General features: G+C 38.1%; 1 protein-coding gene across 5 annotated transcripts in view; it reads right to left on the bottom strand.

The window, feature by feature from the left end:
• VSNL1 (visinin like 1) overlaps window positions 1-24,133 on the bottom strand; it is a 92,208-nt gene that overhangs the window by 27,894 nt on the left and 40,181 nt on the right. The gene's annotated exons all lie outside the window — the stretch shown is intronic.

Raw genomic sequence — 24,133 nt, 5'->3', positions numbered from 1 at the left:
TCCTTGAGATAGACTTAGCATAGGGATGCTTAAGACATAGACCTTAGCACTGAATCATCCATCCCAGATCCTTGTTTCTTGGCAAAGGAAGGCAAAGAATGATCTTCTCTCATGCTGCCACAATGAAAAAGAGGTCAAAGCCTAAAAACCATGCTGTAATAAACTGGACTCAGACTTTTTGGGGTGACAATTTGAAGAGGACAGGAAAAAAGACTACCTGCTTTTTCTGGATCTCCCCTATGACCTCAGCTTCAAAAACTGCTGGTTCAGGAGTGATAACATAATCCCCGACCCCCGAGGAGTCCCAGCTGGGGTTATGGTGAGCACAGCTGTCAGCACAACCACTGGCAAACACAAATTCCTGCTGTCAGAGTAGCTGCAATAGAAGCTCTGCTCTCATACAAATTCAGTGGGATTAATGGATTCATTCTCTTGGATAGTGTGGTAGTTTGGCCTAGGCCTTCCCTGGTGACCAGTTTGTAACCAAGGAAGGGTTCAGATTTACCCAGTATTCCCTATGATTTTTATGTAAGTCAGGTTATAAGAAGAAAGGAGGAGAGGCCTTCGCTTTCTTTCCTTCTGGTGGCTTGGAGGTGCAGTTTCCCTGCTGTTGAGTCTGTCGGGTTGGGGAGTGAGGCCTGGTAAGGCCTTGTCGACCTTGGGAGACGGAGGTTGCCGTCGATCGTTCCAGCGTGACTCTCCGTTGTCCCAAGGAGAGTAGTAAAATAGTTTTTGCCTATTCTTTTAGTTGCTAGATATTGGGCTACTAATTGGGATATATATATATTTTATTTTGGTTTTGTTCCTTTTCCCTTCCCTCTTCCCTTTCCCTTGTGAAATTATATATATATTTCAATTGTATATAACTGTAACATAAGTGTAAATATATTTATATATATTGCTTTAGCTGTATCTCTCTCGTTTCGGTTTTCTTGGTTGTTTTTTTCCCTCTTCTCCCTGAGGTTTGGGGAGGGGGGGGGATGATGACTTCTTGTGGTAAGTTTTGGAGACTTGGCAGGGAGCCAGCTTCAAACCTTATCAGATAGTTAACCCAGGGACACAGTTCCTCCATTCTCAACAGGGTTATTGGAAAGAACAATTAGTTGTTGCCTTGACTGATGTCATCCAGATGTATTTTTTAGAGAGTCATGGAATCATTTAGGTTGGGAAGGACCCTTAAGATCATCAAGTTCAACCATGAACCTGACACTGCAAGTTCATGACTAAATCATGTTCCTGAGCACCATGTCTACATGTCTGGGTTTTGGCTTGTTTATGTTGTTTTACTTAAGTCTTTTATTTGTGACCCATGATGCTATTTAGCCTTAGCCCCATCTTGTATTTCGATTTCTCTCTGGGTACATTAGCTCAAATTCCTTCCATTAAGTTAAAACACATGAGTGTAGGTGAGAGCTTTAATTAGAAGTGCTAGAATGAGGAGTAATCAAATTATTTAGAGGTTTATTTTTCTTCCCATGGTTTTTCTCCACTGGTGCTGATGACACAATCTCTTTATTCCAAGCAGTTCAGGTTGGTGCCTTCAGGCACTGCCATTCAAGAAGTAATATGATCCTCCTTTATGAATCATAATACACATCAGAAAAGAAGGTATCCATACTCTGTGAGATATCAATTACTGATCTGAGAACAGCAGTAAGATTTTCAAATGAGATAATCGTTGTTTCTCCTTACAGTCTTAAATATATGCCCAGAAGAAAAGATGGTTAAGGCTGAGAATACACTGCCCTTCAAAACAGCATTAACATATTAAAGTCAACAAAAATAATAAAGCATTGTGAGGCACAGGAATCCAGAAAATCCATTTAAAGACCCCCTATGGATATTAAAGTGAGCAGTTGAAAGGCTTGGCTTATCCGAGGTGGACCTGTTTCTCAAAGGTCCTCTGTACTCAGTAGAGAGTATCCTTGTTCTGAATGATTCCAGGGAGAATTTTTATCTCTTTTCTATAACTTTTCTAGGAGAAACTTCAATCTGGTAAAGGGTTTTCCTAAATTCTTTGCGAAGTCAAGTAAATGGTATCAAGCAGATTATCTATACACATGCCCACCCACCCCATCAGACACTCCGAAGAAGTGAGGAAAGAATACATGGTGTTGACTCTTCCCCAACAGAGTGTAAATACATAAATAGCTATGGAAAAATTTCAGACTTAATACTAGTGATGCCGACAGGGGAAGTATAGCTAAATTGGACATAGTCAACGAAGTGCTGAAAAAAAATTGTGTTCAGTCAGACTAAATCATTGATTTAATCTGATTTTTTGTATGTCACTTTTTCCTGTCACTTGCCTTTTTTTTTTCTAAAAATACAGTGCCGTTTTATTACAAAAAGATAAACTAATCCTTTTTTTTAATTTTTTTTTACAAATTCAGTTGTTCTATTCTTATTCTGCAGAGCTATAAATACATCAGTATCTTTTTTTCCTGCATAGCACTCTTTTCTCTTTTTTTTTACAGTCTAAATATTTTGCCCCAAATGTCACAACAGTTTTGTTGCCTCATTTCAACAGTTTTAGTTTTTACTAACAAAACATAACAGTTTTGTTAGTAAAACAGTGTGCACCAAAGAACAAGCAATACATATGAAAATGCTTTGTCTGTTACAACTGTATTGTTAAGGGACTGCATGTATACACATTGGTTCCAAGAGAACCAGGGGAACTAAAGAACTAGGAATTTATTGCATAAACTGCCGGGCTAAAATGACATTTTATGATGTTATATTCTCATCAGACGATGTCTTGAAGGGCAGGAAAGAGCAACCACTTGGTAGGAAACTTCTCTTAAATGCTTTAATAAAGAGAGTTAAACGTCCTTCTTGGCATATAGGGTTATTCTAAAGGAGGGAATGCCTTAAGGAATTTTAAAATGCCTTCAAAACTAGGGAAAAATATGAACAAACTTCAGAGGAGAATAAAGAACTTACACTTTTGTTGTTCATGATGAAAATCTGACATTTTCTCAGTCCAAACAGTTTGAACTTGCTCGTTGACAACCTTCTGTGTCCTACAGCCTTCATGGTACCTCTTTCTTCACTGTACCAAGGCACAAATGCAGACTGAGTCTTCACTTCAAACACTGATGCCACCTGTAACTACCTACAGTTTTGTAGCAAGCATTATATGTTCTTCCCACTTATCCTGCCCAGTGCAAGATATTTCCTGCTCTTCAAAGTGTCTTCTTGAAATCTGTCTGTCGCTACCCAAGCCTTGACAGTAGTAATCTGCCATTTGGATTGTGACTTCTGGGGATCTTGGTCTGTTTCCCCCCCCCATGTACCACCCTCTCCTTAAATGCAGACTATGAAGTCTGCAGGGTAAAACTGTCTGTATACTTTTTGTTAGTACAACACTACTGCTCATACACCCTTAGACTTGAATGATAATGCCATTAAGTGCCACAGCATTTTTAACATCCAAACCACTTCTCAGAAACAGTCCCACTCAGGCAAGCCAAAGGTATGAGACCAAAAACACCAACAGAAAAGAAAACCAATCAAGACTTGGAAAAGCACTTGAGACTGACTCTTTTCTTATCCAAATATAACTACATTTGCCTCTTTAAAAAAAAAGTAGCAAAATCACTATTAATCAAACAAAATACTACGAAGCAAATTTTGTTGGAACTAGATGATTTTTAAGGTCCCTTCCAACCCAGGCCATTATATGATTCCATGATTTAGAAATACTACATGCATTCAATTAAATTTTCTTCGTGATGTTCTCCCTATTCCTCACTCCCCATTGTCCAACACTGTATGTATACCTATTCACTTCTTGGTAAGGTTTGACCTTGGTAAGGTTTGACCTGTTTTCACGAACAAATCACAAAAATATAACAAACTGATAGAATTTCTAATTTTTCTCTAACACATTATATCACCCTTATTCACATGTTTCTAGAATGGAATTGTATTCCTCTCATACGTCCGCATTTCTACGTATTTCCAAAACCACATTCCTCACTTGTTATTCTAAGTATATTACACATCCATATTTCTATCCATCCTTTTTACAGACCTGGGATTTCAATCCAGGCCTTGGCAGGTAGCTCAGCCCTGTTGCTTAGCAGCGGCTGAGGCACATGTAAATGCAATAATGGAAATTCTCGCGGTTACAAAAGTGGAAAGCCCTCGCCTGCTGAAAGCGGATGTTTATAAATCGGCTGGGAGCAGAATAAGTGGCACTAATACATTAGAAAAATTCTTTCCAAACAAAATACAGTTTTGAATGGAAAACCAACCAGCCTGATACAACCGCAGTAATAGAGACTGAGGTTAAAAAATCAAGAGTCAATATTTAATTATGATTGCTTCTACATATTGATTACTCCAGTCTGTTAACCATCATATGATTACCAGTAAAACAGGCCACTCTACATTTCATTTAATGGGTGAAATAATGGATTCTTGAAAGTCAACTGCAAAACTTTCACCACCATTATAAAACTGGGTCTTCTTATAATCTAAATTTGTTTTCATTAAAACTTATTTTTAAAAGCACTGATCCAAGTGTCAGTGTGGATCTAAAGCCAACTGCTAAGCACTCCATCTCTGCTTAAAGAAAAATACCTGCTTTAATCTGTATTTGACAGGTCCATACGCTCACAGAAACATGTGGATTACAACTGAAGCTTCTTAACTCCACGGTACCATCAGCAGTAAGGAATCTAAAATGATCTCCAAACTGAAACAAATGACATTGAGAATGACCCCAGTCAATGATGAGATCTGTCCCTTCTCACAAGTACTTCAATATCTTCTGCATTGCTGGCATGTAGCATGTTGAGAGGTGAGCCCACACTCTTCATGCAATTTATCTTAGGCATCTAATTTGTCTAAAACACAGCTAAGAAACTTGAGAATCCCTCTATAGTGAGAGTGGTGTTTCCAAAGCATCATTAATTTCTTTGAAAAATAAGTGTTTACAGTCAGATTAATTCCTTTGAGAACTCTCCTTTGGTCCATCAGCTAATAAAGAAAAAAAGGTGGTTTTGCATAAGGCAGAAAAAAATGAATAATCCTATGGAAACACCTCTTTCTTTCCATTGACTCTAATGCAGCCTAAATAACAAACTAGCCTTCAGAAGGCAAAATTAATCCCAACCTTTGACTCCGTGCTGAAGCTCAATGGCTAAAATGAGGATGATTAAATAAGCAATGATCTAGTGGAGAACATCCTGGATTTTAACCAAAAGAATCTATCATCCACAAAGGTGCTAATAATCTCCTGAAAATTAACTTATGTCCATTTCCACCTCTAAGGCAGACAGATTCTTACAGACTGTAAACCAGTTATTTTGATACCCAGATCTTGCTTGGAACTTCTTCGACTTAAAGATAATTTAAAACCTCATCTTAGTCTACAGTGACACATTCCCTGAGTTCTACCTCCATTTATTGTTTATACGTTGCATATTCACACATGCACAAGGGTTTTTTTTCTTCACTGAACTCTGTACATCAGAAAGGAAGAAATATTCCTTCCTATTCTAAATATTTGACAAAAGGTTTTATTTATTCCAGCTGAACATTATTTATTTGTGATTTTTTTCTCCCTTCTAAGTATGATGGTTTGTGAGCTTGTGACGTTCATTCTCTATTCATTTCTATCAGCTGTGTCGCTGGCTCCCATGAGAACACTTCAGTTTTGTTGCATGGCCCAGAAATATGATAATCAACAAATATTTCTAGGCCAAATCCATTGTCACAGTGTCAGTGTGCTCATGTGAAATACTGATGCAATTAAACACTGATTTGCCACTCCATCTCCCAGCAAGACAGATATAAAATACATTTTAGTTATACAGATCTTTTTAAATTATCCCCGTTAAAAACTTTATGAAAGATAATTGGTTATACTGAAGAACTGAAACAGGAAAAATGCTTAATACTTTTATGGTGTTTTGCATTTTACTGCTGTACAAACATTAACTAATTAAGCATCACAGTACCCAAGTGAGGAATGGGAGGAAGCATTATTATGGTTATATATTATAATTATACTGTCTCATTTAGAATTTCCTGGGTTTTGACTTTTAAAATAATTATTATAATTATCACAAAACTAATAAAAAGTCAGAAACAATCTTTTTTTCCCACTATGAATATCCTCTAAAGTAAGCAAATAAGAGTTTACAAATGCCTAAAAGCACACTTTCTTCCATGTATCTCAGCTTCTGTTTTCCCTTTGTCCATCTGAGTCCACAGGACTGGATCTTATTTCCACCAAAGGGGAAGAAAATCTTGTCAAGGACCACAGTGGATCCTTGAATTCAACAACAATAAAAAGATAAAGAGTGTGTGAAGTGAGCTTATTTCCATGATTTTTACCATTTGCTAAGAAAACATTGTGAGACCTTGATATAAAACATGCTTATATATTCAAAACAACATTACAAAATCTATATGATATTTTGCAATTGGGATTAATTTTTAAGTATTATTATGCAAAATTGCTTTTCTCTCAAATACCTCTCACCAAGGTCTGGATTCCTCTTCCTAGTTCTAGCCATCTAACACCTCACTGGTACCCTTTAGATAGAGGTAGATAGGTTATTTCCAAGGATGATTTCTGCCATGCCTCTTATACATTTATCTTGTAAAGAAATGGTTTCCCACTGGAGATGCCTTTGCTCTCCATTAGTAATAAAGTCCCATACATTTCTCCTATAATACTGGATTTTTTAAGGTCTATAGGGACAAAATCCATTTTATTAACTATTCAAAAGTGTCATACAACATCTGAATGTTCAACTGGCTCCATCATTATAGTCACTGCAAATTCTTAGGAGTTAACCACAGCATGACCGTCCTCTGGGAGAAGATTCCTTATAAGGCCATAATCAACTGAATGATAACCTGGAAGAGGATTTCAGGTAGTTTCTTTTTAGCTGGAAGCACAGTAGCTGTGATAATTTCCTTCTTCTCTTTTATTTATGTAGTATAGACCTAATCATACTAATGTATCTACAGTGCATCCAGCAGAAGAGATGAAACAGAGGTAGTCTAAAGAACCCAAAATACACACAATACTATTTTGCCAGCAGGTGCTGAAAAAATAGACAAAGAAACTAAGATCTGATGATATATAAAGCAGGTCAGGCCAAGATTAATACAAGACACAACAGAAGGACCAGAGGGACCTGGGCAAACTTAAGAAGTGGGCCCACAAGAATGTCAGGAAATCCAACAAGGTGCTGCACATGGGTTGGGACAATCCCAGTGTAAGTACAGACTGGGAGAAGAGCTCATTGACAGCAGCCCGGTGGAGAAGGACTTAGGGGTTCTCATGAATGAAAAGCTGGACATGAGCCAACCGTGTGTGCTCACAGCCCAGAATGCCAAGTGTATTCTGGGCTGCATCCAAAGCAGTGTGGGCAGCAGGTTGAGGGAGGGGATTCTGCCCCTCTGCTCCACCCTGGTGAGACCCACCTGGAGTGCTGCATCCAGCCTTGGGATTCTCAACACAAGAAGGACACGGACCTGTTATGGCAGGTCCAGAAGAGCCCACGAAGATGATCAGAGGGCTGGAACACCCCTCCTATCAAGACAGGTTGAGACAGCTGGCGCTGTTCAGCCAGGAGAAGAGAAGGCCCTGGGGAGACCTCACAGCAGCCTTTCAGTACCTTAAAGGAGGTTTATCCAAAGGAGGGAGAGGGACTTTTTGTATGGGCAGATAGTGACAGAACAAGGGGCAATGATTTTAAACTGAAAAAGGACAGGTTTAGATTAGATATCAGGAAGAAATTCTTTACTGTGAAGGTGGTGAGGCACTGGAACAGGTTGCCCAGAGAAGTTGTGGGTGCCCCATCCCTGGCAGTGTTTAAGGCCAGGTTGGATGGGGCTTTAAGCAACCCGATCTAGTGAATGGCATCCCTTCCCAAGGCAGGGAGGTTGAACTAGATGATCTTTAAGGTTCCTTCCAACCCAACCCATTCTATGATTCTAACATTAAAAGATTAATGTTCCTAACTTGCATTCCAGAAACCAACCATAGCACTACTCAGTTCTATAGGCTGCCACCTACTCCGTGCAAACCTGAACCATGGCTGGAGATGGTGCTTAGTTCATCTGCCTGTTAGAAAAAAAAATGCCATCAAATGCCATCAACAGGGGTTTTCTGTAAAGTAATTCCTTTTCTCCAGAAAGTTGCCAGTGCAATCCTTGTGCTAGTTGTAGATAGTATTTTGACTGCACTTGCCTCATGACACTCGAAAGACCATCTGGCTAAACAGATGTGGTAATCTGATTTGTTTGGTCAATGAACTAAAAAAAACCACAATGGCTTGAATGGGAGTTCCCAGGAGTGCCCAGTCCAGCATCTTCTTTGTGCTTCCAGATACTATGTTTGTCATTTCAGGAACAGCTTGGAAATGGATTATTTATTTGTGGAAGTTACCAAGAGAGAATGAATTTCCATACAAAAGATAAAAAGAGGTGAATGTATTTTCATCACAAAAAAAATATTAGTTATAAGGTCATCTGTCATTCTTTTGCAGAGTGTATCATATGCTATAAAACAAGAAACTGGTAAAATGCAAGTCAAGCCTTGGTCCCACAGAAGGTGTCAAATCTCCCATGGATTTGAACAGGACCATTGCCTATTTAATCTGTTAATTTATAACCTTATTTAAAGGTTGCAGTACAGGTCTTCTCAGAACCATGTGTTTTATTACAGATATATAACCTTAAATATGGAATGGATTGTCTAGACAATGTCCTCTTGCCAACATTCCTTTCATCATCTGTCTCTATTTTTAAAATCCTTAGGTTTATAAAGGTCTACAGCAAGTTTACACTTACCCACCCTCAATTTCTTCTCTTCCTACTTTATTTTCATTCCTCAAACCTGTATTGTTTGACAACACAATGCATATAACTGGCATTACTGCCAAAAAAATATTAAAAAATAAAAAAATTACAAAGCCTCCCCCCCCTTACCTCTGGCATAGTAAATTAGAAATTTATACATTTAAAAATTAAAAGGAAGGTACTTCAAAATCTTTCTGGAGACATTTCACTTTTGTTCAAGTATAAGAGCCTTGACAGTTCCATTTCTTGAAGTGTTTCTCAGCTCCATTTACAATAAACAATTATGCCTATTTTTTTTGCTTTGCTATGCAGCATCTTGCCAGAGCTTGTACACTTGTATTTTAGAAAAGCTGTAAGGTTTTCCTTTGCATAAAGGACCAGGCCGGCTTTCTGATGTTGAGCTGCCCTTGTCTTGAAGTAAAGAGAGACACAAAATGAAATGACCAAGCCACCATCACAGGCTGAATGAGCATAACTAACAGAAAGCTTCTCACTATGCTGAAGTTACATGGCAGAGTTTGCAGAAACTCAAAAGCTGCAGAAGAAAAGGACAAAGGTATACAGATACCACATCAGGCTTCACCAGCGATCCAGCCAGTGCCTTAACGAAGAAGGAGATGAGCTAGATGAGAAGAAAAGCACATTATGGTTAAGAAAAAAATGGAGAGGTAGCTCAAGATTCCACATGCCTGACAGCCAGAACTCAGCAGGAGTTTGAAGATGCCAAGGTTGCATCTTCTGGCACACTCCAGGAAAAAGGAAAGCACTTTGCTCCATGGGGAAGAAAACTTATTTTTTCATTATATTGCATTCTGTGAATTTACCCAGTGATACCAAGAATTAAGGGCTTAGTACAGTAAATCAGCTTTAACATTTAAAAAAGTGTATTTTTAGTGCATCATGAATTATATTAAAGAAATATTCTCACTTTGGTCAAACTCTTACCTGCCACCATAATGTTTCCACTTCACTGTATACGTGACATGCACTGTTACCACTCCTTTTTGTTATACAGTAAAAGATCTACACAGTATTTACGGACTGCATTTCTTTTAGAGACTTTCTTTTCCCTTTGTTTTTTTTTGGCTCCAAGACATCCTGTTTGCATAGCAACACAACTTTAGCTGTCCCCTGACCCAGCTATTGCACCAATGTGCTGGCAATAAAACCTGTGTGGGACTTCTTCAACCAGTGAGCTGTGTGAACTCACTCCACACATATAAAGGACTTCCATGGAATATTTATATCCTGTCTACATAAAAGGGAAGGAGAAAAGATAAAAAGTATTCTTGCCCACAGTTGTACTTTGCAGTGACATAGGCCATTTCCACAGAAATCACTGGTCCTCGTAGGACTACATACTGGCTTTCATAGCATTATATGTAGAATAATATTTCTATGAATCTGGAAATGTAAATATAGCCCAAAGTACTCTGGCAACATGTAAAATGCGCACGCACGAGCCCAGAATAGATGACAGCAAAGAAAATGACTGAGATGAACAATCATGTGGAAATAAAAACGAGTACACGTATAGAAAATGGAAACAAATAACTGAAAATTGCCTGAAGGCAAGTACTACTGGTGATAATCCAGGGATAATGTTTTCATAGGGATTAACTGTTCTGGAGCATTTTTCCCATGTGTAAAGCATAACATACTTTTTATTCAGATAGGTTGATTTGGCAGTCTCTTTATTTCTAGTAAAAACTATTTATTGTGCCTGTGAAGGAAAAATTCCACCCTTAGATAGCCAGAATACAAGTTTTTTTCTCTCACACTGACAATTGCCTGCTGGATACAGCTCAAGAGCCAATTTCCCACAGATAGTCTGCTTCTATAAGATTATTAGAAGTTTGCATGCCAAATTAATTTTCAAAAGTCTTTAATAAATTTTGCTACATGTTATTGTCATTTTTATACTGAATGTGTTAAATTTATCCTTTGAAAACAGATTTAATTTCTTTGGCAAAATGTCATTGTTTTGACAGAGAGGTAACAAAGAGGTACATCATTTTAAAAGAAACTGCTGTATACAAAGATCAGCATTTACCTTTTGTTAGCAGTATTTTTTTACTCAGTTTTATTGCTCTGGACCTGCTGGTGATTTTCTGTATAAGCAACTAAATTTTCTGAGAATGAAAACAGAGTTTCCTTCCAGGTTGTTTCAGAGCATGTGTTCTTTTTCATGATTTTCCTGCTTCAAAGATAACCTGGGGTAGTAGTTACAAAACGCAGAAATTCATTATTCTCCCAACTCTTTGTCACACATTAGAATAACCCCAGCATTTATGTCTCTTAAACACCACATTCTTGGTATGCAGAAAAACTCCAGGGGAAAAGAATCTTAAAAATAAATGAGTGCATAGACTAATACACCATAAGGGCTAATCTGCGGCACTGAGTTAGCAATTCTAAGGCTTCCCTTGTCATATACTGTATTTAACTGTAGCAAGAACTAATTGATAGATAAACGTTTGCTTCTTCAAGCCAAGACTAATATAGCACCCTTACAATTACATATGACTATTACTAACTCCCATTTTCAGAATCCTGCTTAACATACCAGCATTTCTTTCAACTCAGGAAAAAAAAAGACATCAGATATGCTTTAAAGAGCTGTTCTAGACTTTAACCACAGTTTTCTTGCTGGGCTCTTAAGAACTACAGTATAGTGGAACTTAGAAAATCTACTTCTTTCAGGCCAACTGTTATCCAAAGTATTACTTTCTTATAAAAAACACAAACAAGCAACTGTCACTTATAGAAATTATATTTAAAAATAAATAAATAAATGCCTGAAATATTTTTAAATTAAATATTGGGAAGTTTGACTTTCTAAAATAATAAATGGAGTGTTAAGACATCCCTTGTTCCACACACATGTGCAACAGGAGATGAAAATGATGTGTTCAATATCATTACACTAAAGGTGATGCTCCACCTTTCTGTGACTTTACATATGAGATGGCATCACTATATTCCTCCAAGAAAACTGTGGGATTTGGTCACCACTAAGCAATTGTGAGCTCAGAAGGGTGGATTGCCACCAAAATCACTTGTCCTAATAAAGAAGTTTAATGTGTGCATATAATGTTTCTACTGAGATTACCAACCAACAGGTAATATAAGACTCAATGTGCTGAAAACGCTTTGAACTGAAATGCACAAATTGGACCCTGAGGAAGGGAGATGTGTTTTAGTCCTGAATGAAATTAGGAGTGTTAATAGAGTACAGGGAATGGTACCTGACCTGCCAAAGTGCAGGTGGGAGGGTAAGTGGGAAGAAGTGATTTCACAGAAGAAACAACTCCATCCTTTCCCTCTGGGGCTAAGGCATGTGTATGTGTGGATAGGAAGATTCTGAAGGGAGCTAAGGACATCTGCATTTCACCAGGACCACACTCAAAGAGCATCACCTTCCAGAGACCAGTGTTTAGCAGCTGTCTGAAAAGCAGCCAGCTGGAGTTTATTCTGGTGAAAACAGACCCATGCTAGGAGGAAGTACATCTCCTAAAGTCATCTGCATCCCTGTGGTATCCCATGAGGCTTTCACAACATAATTTCTTGTTTTAGTTGATCCATTCTTAGACAACTCCATCATTTCAGTTAAATATTTTAAGTCATAATTATCTGCACTGACACATATTATAAAATTAGGCACTGTAATTGCTACATTAACAATCACCAACACAATTAAGAGTTTTCCAGAACCAAAAGGTATTTAGACACAGATATAGTCACCATGGACACAAGTAGCAGCAGTAGCTGGAGCCTGTGAACACAAAAGCGAATTCAAGAACTGTTCTTTTTTGATCAGTTCCTGTGTATTTGGGACAGCACTAGGGACAGGACTCACATAGCCAAAACTCATGTATCTTGGAATAAATAGGGCTTTAACCGTCTCCTAGCCTGATTTGGTTTGACAGCAAGGAGAAAACTACAGAGTATATGCCAAAGAAAGCTGCGAAGAGTCATAAATATGCTTACAGGTGTGTATTTCCTAGTTAGGGATAACAACAATCCTAGGGTATATACTTTCAAATGAAGGGGACTTCTGGAGCTACCTAGAAATAACTTGAGAATTGAATATACTTCTGCAGAAAGCTGCTGACAAGGTCCATGTAAAATCTTATGTCAGTTAATGACATAGGAATTTTTAATTCCTTTTTTCTTTAATAGCTTTGTTTATGTGGAAATAATCTCCAACTGACTTTGATATTCACTTTGAAGTAAACTACAGTGTTGATTTACACTTCTGTATATACTGCTCTTTCTTTGGACTACAGTGGGATTTTACTTAGAGACACATGCTCAGTTCTGGGCTATCCATGCAACCGGACAGACAAACTTCACAACTTCTTAAACTGGTGGATTTCACACCAAACTCTTCTGAGAATGTTTCATGTGTATTTCAGCAAAATGGCAAAATCTCCTCCTGTCTGATTTTCCCTGTGTTAATTACTTTATCTTCCAAACCATATGTTTTTCTCATTTTGATTTGTTTGTGATTAAAATTAAGATATATATAATTCTCATGCAAGGTAGCAGTACATCATTTCAATTCAACCATTAGGTTTGTCAGAGCAAATAGTCTATTCCTATGAGCCTTAATTAAACATGAAAAGATGGAAGTTTACTCTCATTGAAGAAAAAGAAAGCTGATATCCCAAGGTACTGGTAACATTCAGACTACGATTAGTAGAAACCTAACTGGAATGTCGACTAATGTCTACATGATAATAAAAACTGTGTTTAATTTGGTAACCAAATGAGCTCTCAAATGCCTCTCCATACCACAGTACCCTGAAAAAGCAGCTGATGTTTCAATACCTGCATAGCAGGTATTGTGGGTATATCAATACCCACAGCAGCATATTCATTGCAGCGATAATGGTGATTTGCCATCTCACTGCACCACAAACAGATGGAGCAGGTTGAGATGCAGTGCCTGGCTGCAAGTCCAGACAAATGCAGCCTCTTTAATTTTTGGGACGTTCACATGCAGCTACAGTGACTAACAGCTGTCCATCTGGGAAGCTCTGGAAGTAATGTCAGTAAATTAATTTTCTGCAGGACCGATGAGTTTCCTGGGAGGAGGAGGGAGGATAAGCTGAGGTGTGGACTCAGAGAGGACACACGAGGGTGAAGGGACTCAGTTCAGTGCACCAAGTTCCTGTCCACACCTTAAGAAATAAGAATGCTGTTTTCAGCCCCAGGCCTTGTGTACAAGTGAGATATTAAAAGCAGACTTTGGCACTAGAGGAAAATATTTCAATGTATTAAAAAAAACCCCAAACTTTAAATCATATTAGTTCACTCCAGTGCCGAAATGAAGTGCCCAGGTTTAAATGGTCCTTCAGGAACCCTGTAATATGAAACAGCTTTTTTTTTTTTTTTTAATACTTTAAACAAACAGAAATGTTTATAGTTCAAGAAATGTGGCAAGATGAAATCCCTGAAAGACCTTAGTTCACTTTGTCTCAAGTAACAAAAACACATGCTTACTAGCCTTCAGAATAAGGCTAGTATCATCCTAAAAGGATGATCTGGTTTCCAAAATCTCAGTTACTTAGATTTTGAAATAAAGTTAAATACAGGTTTCCACTATGGCATGATCACAGTTTAATTGTAGAGTGCAGAAACCAATAGAGATCTAGATTAACATCTGGTCAGAAGTGCCATACTATTATGCACACGTAGGACCTCAGGAAGGCATTCCCAAGCCATTCTGTAGGAAAAAGAACAAGTCCTCACTCCAAAGAAATGAAGTAAGGGACATTTATATTTTGAACCATGAAATAATTTCAGCCCTGACCTTGCCAAAGACATCAAGCAAATGGTTTAACCTTGTTGTATCTCAAAAGTATTTTTGTACATAATATAAAGACTTTATATACTCTATTCATGATTACTTTTTTGGTCTGCAACAGAAAGGAATATCTCTGAAAGAAGTACTTAGTTTTACCCCTCTCTCTCTTCACTGCACATCCTCAAGGATTTTCACTGACTTTGTGAACACCCTTCCTTGTAATGAGAAGGAAAGCACAGAGATGGTATGAAGGGAGCTAGAAAATAGAAGTTTCAGGACAAAAAAAAGTCCAAAACACTTGACTTTTACAATAGATTGTGTAAAGGTTATGAACCACTGATCAGTTTTGATAGCTGCTATGAGGACTACTTAACAATGGTGAAATAAGCATTGTTACAGTGAACACTGTAACAGCTAAGGGACTTGGTGTTGACAGTTCATTGGGTTCTTTTTCTTTGAAATCATTCATACTTTGTGTCAGCAAATGGCTCTCTCCATCCAAGCTGCAGTACTCCTTCTTTATTACCCTTCCTATAACCTTATTAATGAATTCAGTGTTTTGCTACAGAAATAATCACAGTATCCCAAATTCATTGTTTTGATTTCTCGGAGGAATCCAACACAGATCAAAGGTGAGCTGTAAAGGAACAAGGTCTCTTATAAAAATGCATGACAGTTTTGGGAACTGGTGAACTTCCTTCAAAATAAAAGACGAAGTGAAAGTAATTTGCATGTTTTTGTTGGCAAATTTACCCAGCCTGCATTCTTTTATCAGACTAGAGTGAAAACTAGGGCATGAACGTAAATGGTGATATTTTAAGCATTCCAGGCTGCATCATCTTGTCCTGGTTGGACATACTCTCTTCAGTGCATTGGGCCTCAAGTTAGCTTAGAGTGCCTCCAAGAACCACACATAACCACATAATTACAGATCTATTCAATACTTAGTAATAATCAGAGGTTTGGACTAAACCTTTGCATTCCCACACATCTGCTGACTCTAAGCCCTGGAGATGCCTTTGGACAGTTGGACTGCTTTATGGATTCATGTCACCATGATTCCCACCTCTCACAGACAGAGTGTCAGCATATGTTACTGATTTGTTTAAGCATTAGGGAGAGTCATTCCACTAGCTTGGATACTCCACAAGCTACTATTTGGAGCAATTAAGATTTAGCTTAGATTTCATCTTTTAGAATTGTCTGACTTCCTTGCTTTCGAGATTTAGAATCTCCAGAGGAGATTGCCTGGAGGATATGAGCCATTATATGCTCTGCAACAGATGTAAAGAAAAAATGTATTTTAGTCTTTACAATTAACCACTAGCCATAATACTGCAAATAGAAAGGGAGTTGTTCTTTGTCTCTGAAAGTCTTTTCTAATAACTTCAGGACACTTTCACCCCTCACCCACACAGACTTAGTTTTTAAACAGCTGCTACCTTTAAATGGCAGCTAGCAATCTGTACATTCTTCACACCTGAAGAATGGTTAATGGAACTTGCACCAGAAGAATGGTTAATGGAACTTGCACCAGACTTCACAGCACTCAGGTCTCACAATGATAAACAATTTTGGGAACTCAATACAGTCCTAAGCGCTTAAGTAAGGATCAGGAATGAAAACTTCCATTAGCTTCACTGAGATTAGGATTTCAATCTAAACTGACTCCATTCCACATTGTTAAAGGTTCTTAGCATCCGGTGTTGTCATTTACAGCTGTATTTTCAGAACCGTTTGCTACCCAGCATGCTGGTCCTCTACTGGAAATTACTGTTTTCAATTTACTTTGCAGCTTAAATGAGAATCTGTGTTTATTTACTGTATTTTGTTTTTCAATATGGTTGCTGATCTTTAAAGCTCTATTTACTAAAGTCAGATTTTAAAAGCTCTTCCACAGAATGATATTAAGTCCAGACGTTATTTTTCCTGGGATCAGCACAGAGACAGAAATGCAGAAGGAGGGCACGTTACCAGTATCCTCCCCTTTCCTGAATCACCCAAAGACAGCCTCGAAGTTAACCCTGCCTCCAGGATTTCTTTGATTTTGGTTTTATATGTAAGAAGTATTCTGGCCCTTTGTTTTAAAATTCATACAGCATAAGCTCAGCTTCTGTTTGAAACATATAATAAGCCTCTTATGTGGTTTTGCACTAGACCTGCATTTTGGCACAGCACCTGCCTATTCATGTTTATAAGGAAAAGAAAACGAATAATGGCAAAAGCAGTTTTGCATGGAAAACATCCAGGCAACAAGCCCATGCTTTTTTTTTTTTTTTTAAGCCAAGTCCTGTATGAAAAGCAATTGCAATCTCTTTTGCTTTTAAAGTTATCAGAAACCAGTTTTAATTCAGCTTCAGAGCACCAAACACATTGCTCATCCTGAAAAGCACCTCCCCATGATATTTCTGGACCGCAAGCATAGTGGCTTTTCAGCCTTTTGCATTCTGCTATATTAATTTGCCTTTCATAGGAACTTCACTGTACTTCTAGTGAAAGGTTTTTACTCTTTAGGAGCATTTGTTCCTAGTGATTTACCATAATTGTCTCAAATGTGCAGACTTATACTAAGTGCTTAAGGAATACGTTAAGAATCTTTACCTCATCGACTGTTTTACAATCCCCCACAAGTCAAACTTCCACTGATGCCAATAATGTTACTGTCATTCCTTTCTAACCTCTATTTGCCTATCTGCATATACACTGCTTCTTTATAGAGCCATCTTGCAATGTCCCCAGATCAGAGCTATTCACTGCTTTATTTGTTTGTATCAAAAATGTCTAATGTAGCGGTAATAGCTTTATTATTCTGCATCAGTTTGAAAAATTTAATAATAAAGCAGTAATATGAATCAGTTTAAGGATTTGTTTAGAGTCATGCTTATAAATAAATACATATGATGTTTTCTATGGTGTTGCAGTTAAATTTAAGTCGTACATCAAACAAACATCCTGTCATATTGTCCAGGAAGTCTGCTGGTGCGCCAGATGCAATCTTCTGGAAGGCAGCAACACATGAGCTAAAATCATTGTGTGATAGATCAGTATTTCTTATAATTGGCATTATTTCAAAAACATGCTGTAGTTCTTTAGTAATACAGGATTGGTACAATATACTAAATATAATAATTATATTAGGCATAATATACCTAACATTGGTATGTATAAAGTACCACAAAAGTACTTCTATTATAGGGAGAACTTAAGTAGCCAAACCACACTCATAAAACCACCACAGCTCTACCAGTTAAAAGAGATGATCCCAGAAAAATCAGTTTCTGCCAGTACAACTGCATCTATCTTCAGGACATCTGTAAACACAGCTGTGCCATTCTGGAATCCTACTTTTTTGCAGCCACTGAAAGCTTGAAAAGCAGCCCTAACCTAGAATTTTGAGTAGCTCTGTGCCATCTTTAGAAAGATACTAGCCTGTCTTGAAAATCTGGATAGAGAAAAAGAGGCTGCAAATCCACCCTCTTAAATTTCAATAGATCTTTGAGATTCTTTTGTCCTACACATATTAAAATGAAGGACTAGAAATCAATTCCCTTCAAGGTCAGAAATGTGAGATAGAAGCCAAAAATATGACAAACCATTTGATTGTAATTAATCAAATAGCATCACTTTTTCTTCATCTTTTTTTTTCATTTAAATGTTACCTATAAAACTCTAGAACATAGCTAAATATATAGGTGCCATAAATTCACAAAGTGAATTGCTTTATTTAATGCTAGCATTATATCATGATCATTCCTAACCCTACCCTTTCAGTTATACGACCATTGATGCTTATTTCTGTTGTTAATGCAGAGGATATGCTTTTCATGTTCAGTGACCCAGTTCCAAGAAGTATCACAATATAGAAGCCTATTTTCCACTTAATAAACATACATAATTCCTGTGAACATTAGCAGTGATTATGCACACTTACACACTCTAGGGCATATTCATCTAAACCCAGTGAATTCAAAAGATCTGAAGAAAAATGTATTTGGCCCTCTAGACTCCAAGAAACCCTTAAGAATGACAGGAACACTCCAGAATTTTTTATTAGTATATTTTATTTTAATGACAGTTTTGTATATTAATTTCTTAGCTCTCTGCTCACAATGCTAATGAAGTTTTATGTAAGATAAAAGAATTAAGGACTTTTTAGAAGAGAAAAAAGGAAAATTAAGAAAGCCAGGCAGGATTAAGTTAGGGTATTCTCTTTGAACAGGGAAATTCTAGGTTTCAGCCTGTCTGATGCTATTTCCTGCAGAAAAAGAGGTTAATTGGGATATTGTCAGCATCCCAAAAGGTGATATCTCATCACAGGTAGATAAATGAGAGAGTGAGCAGTGCAGATTCAAACAGGGACAAGATAATTCACAAAATGGGTAAGGTTAGAAGAAATCGCAGTGGTTTAACCTCCCTGCTCCAGCAGAGTCATCCTAGAGCACATGGCACAGGATTGCATCCAGACAGTTCCTGAATATCTCCAGTGAGGGAGACTGCACCACCTCTTTGGGCAATCTGTTCCAGTGCTCGGTCACCCGCACAGGAAAGAAGCTCCTCCTCATATTCAGGTGGAAGTTCCTGTGTATCAGTTTCTGTCCTATTGCTGGGCACCACAGGGAAGAGCCCGGCTCCATCCTCTTGACATCCTCTCTTCAGATATTTATGGACATTGATGATGTCCCCTCTCAGCTGCCTGTTCTCAAGACTGAACAGGTCCAGATCCCTCAGCCTTCCCTCATAAGGGAGATGCTCCAGTCCCCTGATCATCTATGTTGCCCTACAATGGACTTGCTCCAGGAACTCCTTGTCTCTCCTGTACTGAGTTGCCCAGAACTGGACACAGCACTTCAGATGTAGCCTCAGCAGGGCTGAGTAAAGGGACAGGATCACCTCCCTCAACCTTCTGGCAGTGCTCTTCCTCTAATAGATTCAGTTTTCTACACCTGAAGGAGTACTAAAACCACTGTGATAAGGCAATTATATTATCTTCGTCACTCAAGAGAGAAAGTGAAAGGACTCCAGTCAGTTGTTTTTGTCTGGACTTCTAATGTTCTAGATAGTTATCTGTGGGAGAGGTTTGAAAGGTGCAAGTCCCATATAAAAGCAGATACATATACCCTGGAGAAATGTAGAATACCAATTCCACATTTGTTTACAACATGCTGGCTTGAGTTTTAGCTTCTTCATGATGTTATCCACAGATTTTTCCCCCTCCCATGCTCTATGCAGACTGTCAGGACAGCTAACTCGGTGTTTCAGCATTTAGGTCTCTTTGTGGCTCTGGGCTTGCAGTATATAACCAATTTTTCAATAAACTATTTCAAAAACTGCTGAAGCATTCATGTCATTCAGTATCATGCAGGGAAAGATGAGCCCTAACAGCTTGCCACATGTAGTAGTTTGAACCAGGTTTTCCCCCTGCAGCTGAAAATGGTAAAACCCCAGGGAGTGGTGATCCTGGAAGTTTTGAAGTTTTAGCCAATGAACGCTTCTGCAAAATATAAACATATCACAAGTAAACGGAAGAGAAGTAGTTGTAGTTTGGTGGTAGAAGAGGTAGCCATGTTGTAAGAGCCACGAGGAGAGGGCAGGAGCCCTCTGGGGGGCCTCTGCCCCCCCTCCAGCCCCAGCAAGGGGGCTACGGAGACTTGGAACAGTGTTAAGTTGGACTATGTGTCTGTAGCTATGAACTGGGGGATATTTCTTCACTGTGAGCCGCAACAAGAGATACTGGAAAGCAGCGGTAGAGACGGCAGTGAACAGAGGCTATGGCTAAAAGCCAACAGATAAGAACAGAACTGAAGAAGCAGCGAACAGGCATGTAACACCGCAGAGATAACTCCTGGAAGGAGAGCTGAGAGAGAAAGAACAGCAGCAGAGAACAGCACTAAGTTTCTACAGAGAGAAAGCTTGGGGGTAAGAACTGCAAAACTCCCCTAAACTTTCTTTGAGATCCCTCAAAATGGAGGGGGTGGACTCTTATTGATTAGAAGTCCTAAATGGAGCAAAGGAGCTAAGAAACTCGGTTGTCCTGAGAGCTCAGCCAGGACAGTGTACAGGAGGTTGACCTTGGGGCCCTCCCTTGCTGCAAGCTACAAAGAAGCTCGCAGCCATCTTGAGGCAGGGTACAGGAGCTCTGCAAGGGTCTGAGTCTCCTGAAGATACCAGACCGTCACGAAGACCCCCTGTGCTTCATGGTATGACCGTGGTGGAACGACCTTTGTCTGGGGTGAACGTAGCCCACAGAAGACCCCTTTGCCTGCGTCAAGGGGCCAAGAGGAGCTTGGAGGCCTCCCTCGTGTGTTCTGGCAGAAATCCAGCCATCAGCTGCTGCATGAGAAAAGGACAGATGACTGATGCCTTAGAGATATTGCTGCCTTGAAGAAGGGATCTGTCCTTCTTCCCTCCTAGACTTTTATTTGGAGGGGAGAAGAGATCTGATCAATTGTAAATACTTACGTCATGGTAGAGATAGTTGAGATCATGTGTATAATGTATAATAATATTTATTTGTATAGTCATTGTAATATATTCCCTTTCCCCCATTTTGAGTCTCATGTTTTGTCTGGAAAAAATCATCCCACATTAGGTTGAGATGTGGGAGGGGGCTTATACTAGGGAATTGGATTTTGGGGATCTCAAACCATAACACCACAGATTTTGGATCCCAAGAAGAATCTATCTACCCAAAAATGAACCAATATTTTTAACGAATCTGTTATATTGCAGAAGATGCTAAATATGCAACAGTATAAAGTACGCTTCTGCCTATTAGCTGCTTATTTAAGAGGTGTTCTTGACTAAGTATTTTTATAGACACTTCCACTGAAAGCGCTGCAAATAATTTTTCTGTAGAGTCCATTTATGTAACTGCTATTTATTTTAAGCACTGGATGATTGGTATTCATAATGGAAACTTCAATAGCAAATGTTTCCAAGCCAAACTAGAGTGATTCCCCCTTTAGTCAATACAGTCTTCATCTACATCAGTCAACAGCACAGTACAATTGATGCAAATACGTAGACTTGGTAGAGTTGGTGTGGAGGACCTGACATCCACATCACACATGTTCTGAATGTTCTGCTTCAGATCAAATCAAGCTTATTAGCAGGCATTAGATACAGTAACATATTAGGTCGGATCTCAGGACACCTCTAGTTACATTTCATTAACCAAAAAAAAAAAAAAAGCAGCTCCTGTTCTCCAAGATTGTACACCCCACTCTGCAATTATGATGGAAGAGAAGTGGAGACATCAAAGAAATTCACCTCAAAATATTGCTCCTCGTATAATATAAAATGTTTGTGCTTTTTAAGCTGAGGATATTTTTTACTGTGTGTGAGTTAAAAAAAAGAGCTATCTTTGCATCTTAGTTATATTACCAACACCTTTTTATCAATGCATGTGACAGTGCACCACACAACACATGAACAAAGAAACAATGTCATCTTAAGTAAATATAAATCTGAAATGAAGGTAAGTCTTGTATTTCTTTTCAAAATATATTGATCTATGGAAATCTTCTTCAATAAAATACAGTTTAGACCAACAGATAAATGTCATCCCTCCCAAATACAAGCTTGTGCAGAAGAATTACAAATCAATACATGCTTCATGTATTTTCACCCTGAACATGCTTTAAGGGGACTGAAGTGCTGTAACTGCAATCATAATGATTTGGGTCTCCTGTTGGTGGCTCCTCCTGGAAAGAGCAAATTTCGCATCTGGGGTTTTGTCTGCAGCCAGCAGCTGGAGCAGGCAGAATGTCCTGCACAGGAGAAGTCGCCACCATGGCCAACACTCAGACTATTGGCTCCTCAGAGACATTATTTTACAAGCATTTCTGTAACAGAAAGAGAAGTACAGCTCTGGATTTACTACAGCTAATCGTATTTCTCCTCTGCAAAATTAGTATTTTGCCCTGTATACACACTGTATATAGGATGGCAATAAACTGGACTAAATATATGACAGTGCCATTACACAGCAAAACTCAAAACCCACAACTACCAAAGCAAGGGAGACGATTGTATTTGATGTGCATATCTAAAGATATATGAGGCTATAAAACTAAAGGTTAGATATTGCAGTTTAGTAAGATTAGAAAGCTGTCTTCAAATTTCAAGAGCGAAATACTGCTTATGCTTTTCCTGTTATTTTTTGCACTACCATTTCTGTAAACATGATATTGAATTTACTCTCTGGTATGTCTTCATTAGTAAAGTATCTTGCGAAATATCTATGAACACTTCAAATGCCCCTTTGAGGGGAGGTAGTCCTAACAGTTTTCAGCTGGTTTCAGAAGGTATTTTTTCTCACAGCACACAAAAACTATTAAAAAAAAAATTAATCCGTTTACTGTGATTTGCCAAAAAGAAAGTAATTATTGCTAAAGAGCTGACATACTTTATTAGGAATTTTGTAAAGACCATTTGCTTTTCTCAAAAACATGTATGAGAAATTACTAGATGTCTGCTCTTGCTGGAAGTGCACTCAGAAGAACTGTTTAAAACAGAAGTTATAAATTATCAGTCGATAACATGCATAATACCTGAGGCTGTAAAAATTCTTTCATCTGAAAATAACATTTATTACAAAGTCATTCATTTCTTAAGAAAAGGATTGTGAGGCAACATCTTGAGCCATAAATATTAAAATATGAAGACAGAAGCTTATTTATGCAAGCTGGAGTTGGAAGTTTTTGCTAGACCATTCATTAGAAAGAAAAAGGGGCTAGGCATAATTTGCAGAATGATTGGGTTCAAGGCTGAAGAAATTTAGGAAAGAACTGTAGCATGCATTTGAGGGGAACAACAGTACCACTTGTCTGAAGAAACTGCCAGTGTGCTCAACACTAACTACTTACATTTGAAAGGCTTTTTTATTTTTATTCAGCCTCACGTATTTATGAGCTGTTCTGATCTTACTGTTCATCACTGCCATCCAATATTTCTCCTAATTAACATTACTTTGAAATCTCTGACCTTTAGGCAGACATTCAATTCTGAATTAAAATATAATTTTCTTTGTAACATGAATACACTTCTTATGCTACCCCCATACTCTTCTTGTTACAGAATAAATACATAATAAATGTAAGGAAAAGACTAAATTGAACTTGATAAAATAATGAAAAATAAGAAGAAAATAAACAGATCAGCCTGCTTTTCCTTTCCAATAAAATGAGAACAAAGTGACAATAGGGAAAAAAAATAAAGGTAATACTTAAAATTTATAGACAGTATTCCTTTGTGCACAGTGTGTAATTTATCTGCAGCTCATACTACCATGAAACTTCACCACTGCCATATAAGTATGTCCAGCAATCACACAGTTGGTATTGAGCAGGACCACAACCATCTTTTGAGGGTGAAAGAGGCCCATGAATTGCAGAGCATAGAGAATATTTTTCTTGTGAATATATCACAGCTCTTTTTCAAAACTTTTGTTTCCGGTCACTGCAGTTACATGAATCTCTGGTGTGATGA

Source organism: Corapipo altera, unplaced genomic scaffold, assembly GCF_003945725.1.
Source record: "Corapipo altera isolate COAL_440 unplaced genomic scaffold, ASM394572v1 46, whole genome shotgun sequence".
Classification (NCBI taxonomy): domain Eukaryota; kingdom Metazoa; phylum Chordata; class Aves; order Passeriformes; family Pipridae; genus Corapipo; species Corapipo altera.
The sequence above is the reverse complement of the archived record's forward strand: the minus strand, read 5'-3'. Positions and strand labels throughout refer to the sequence as shown.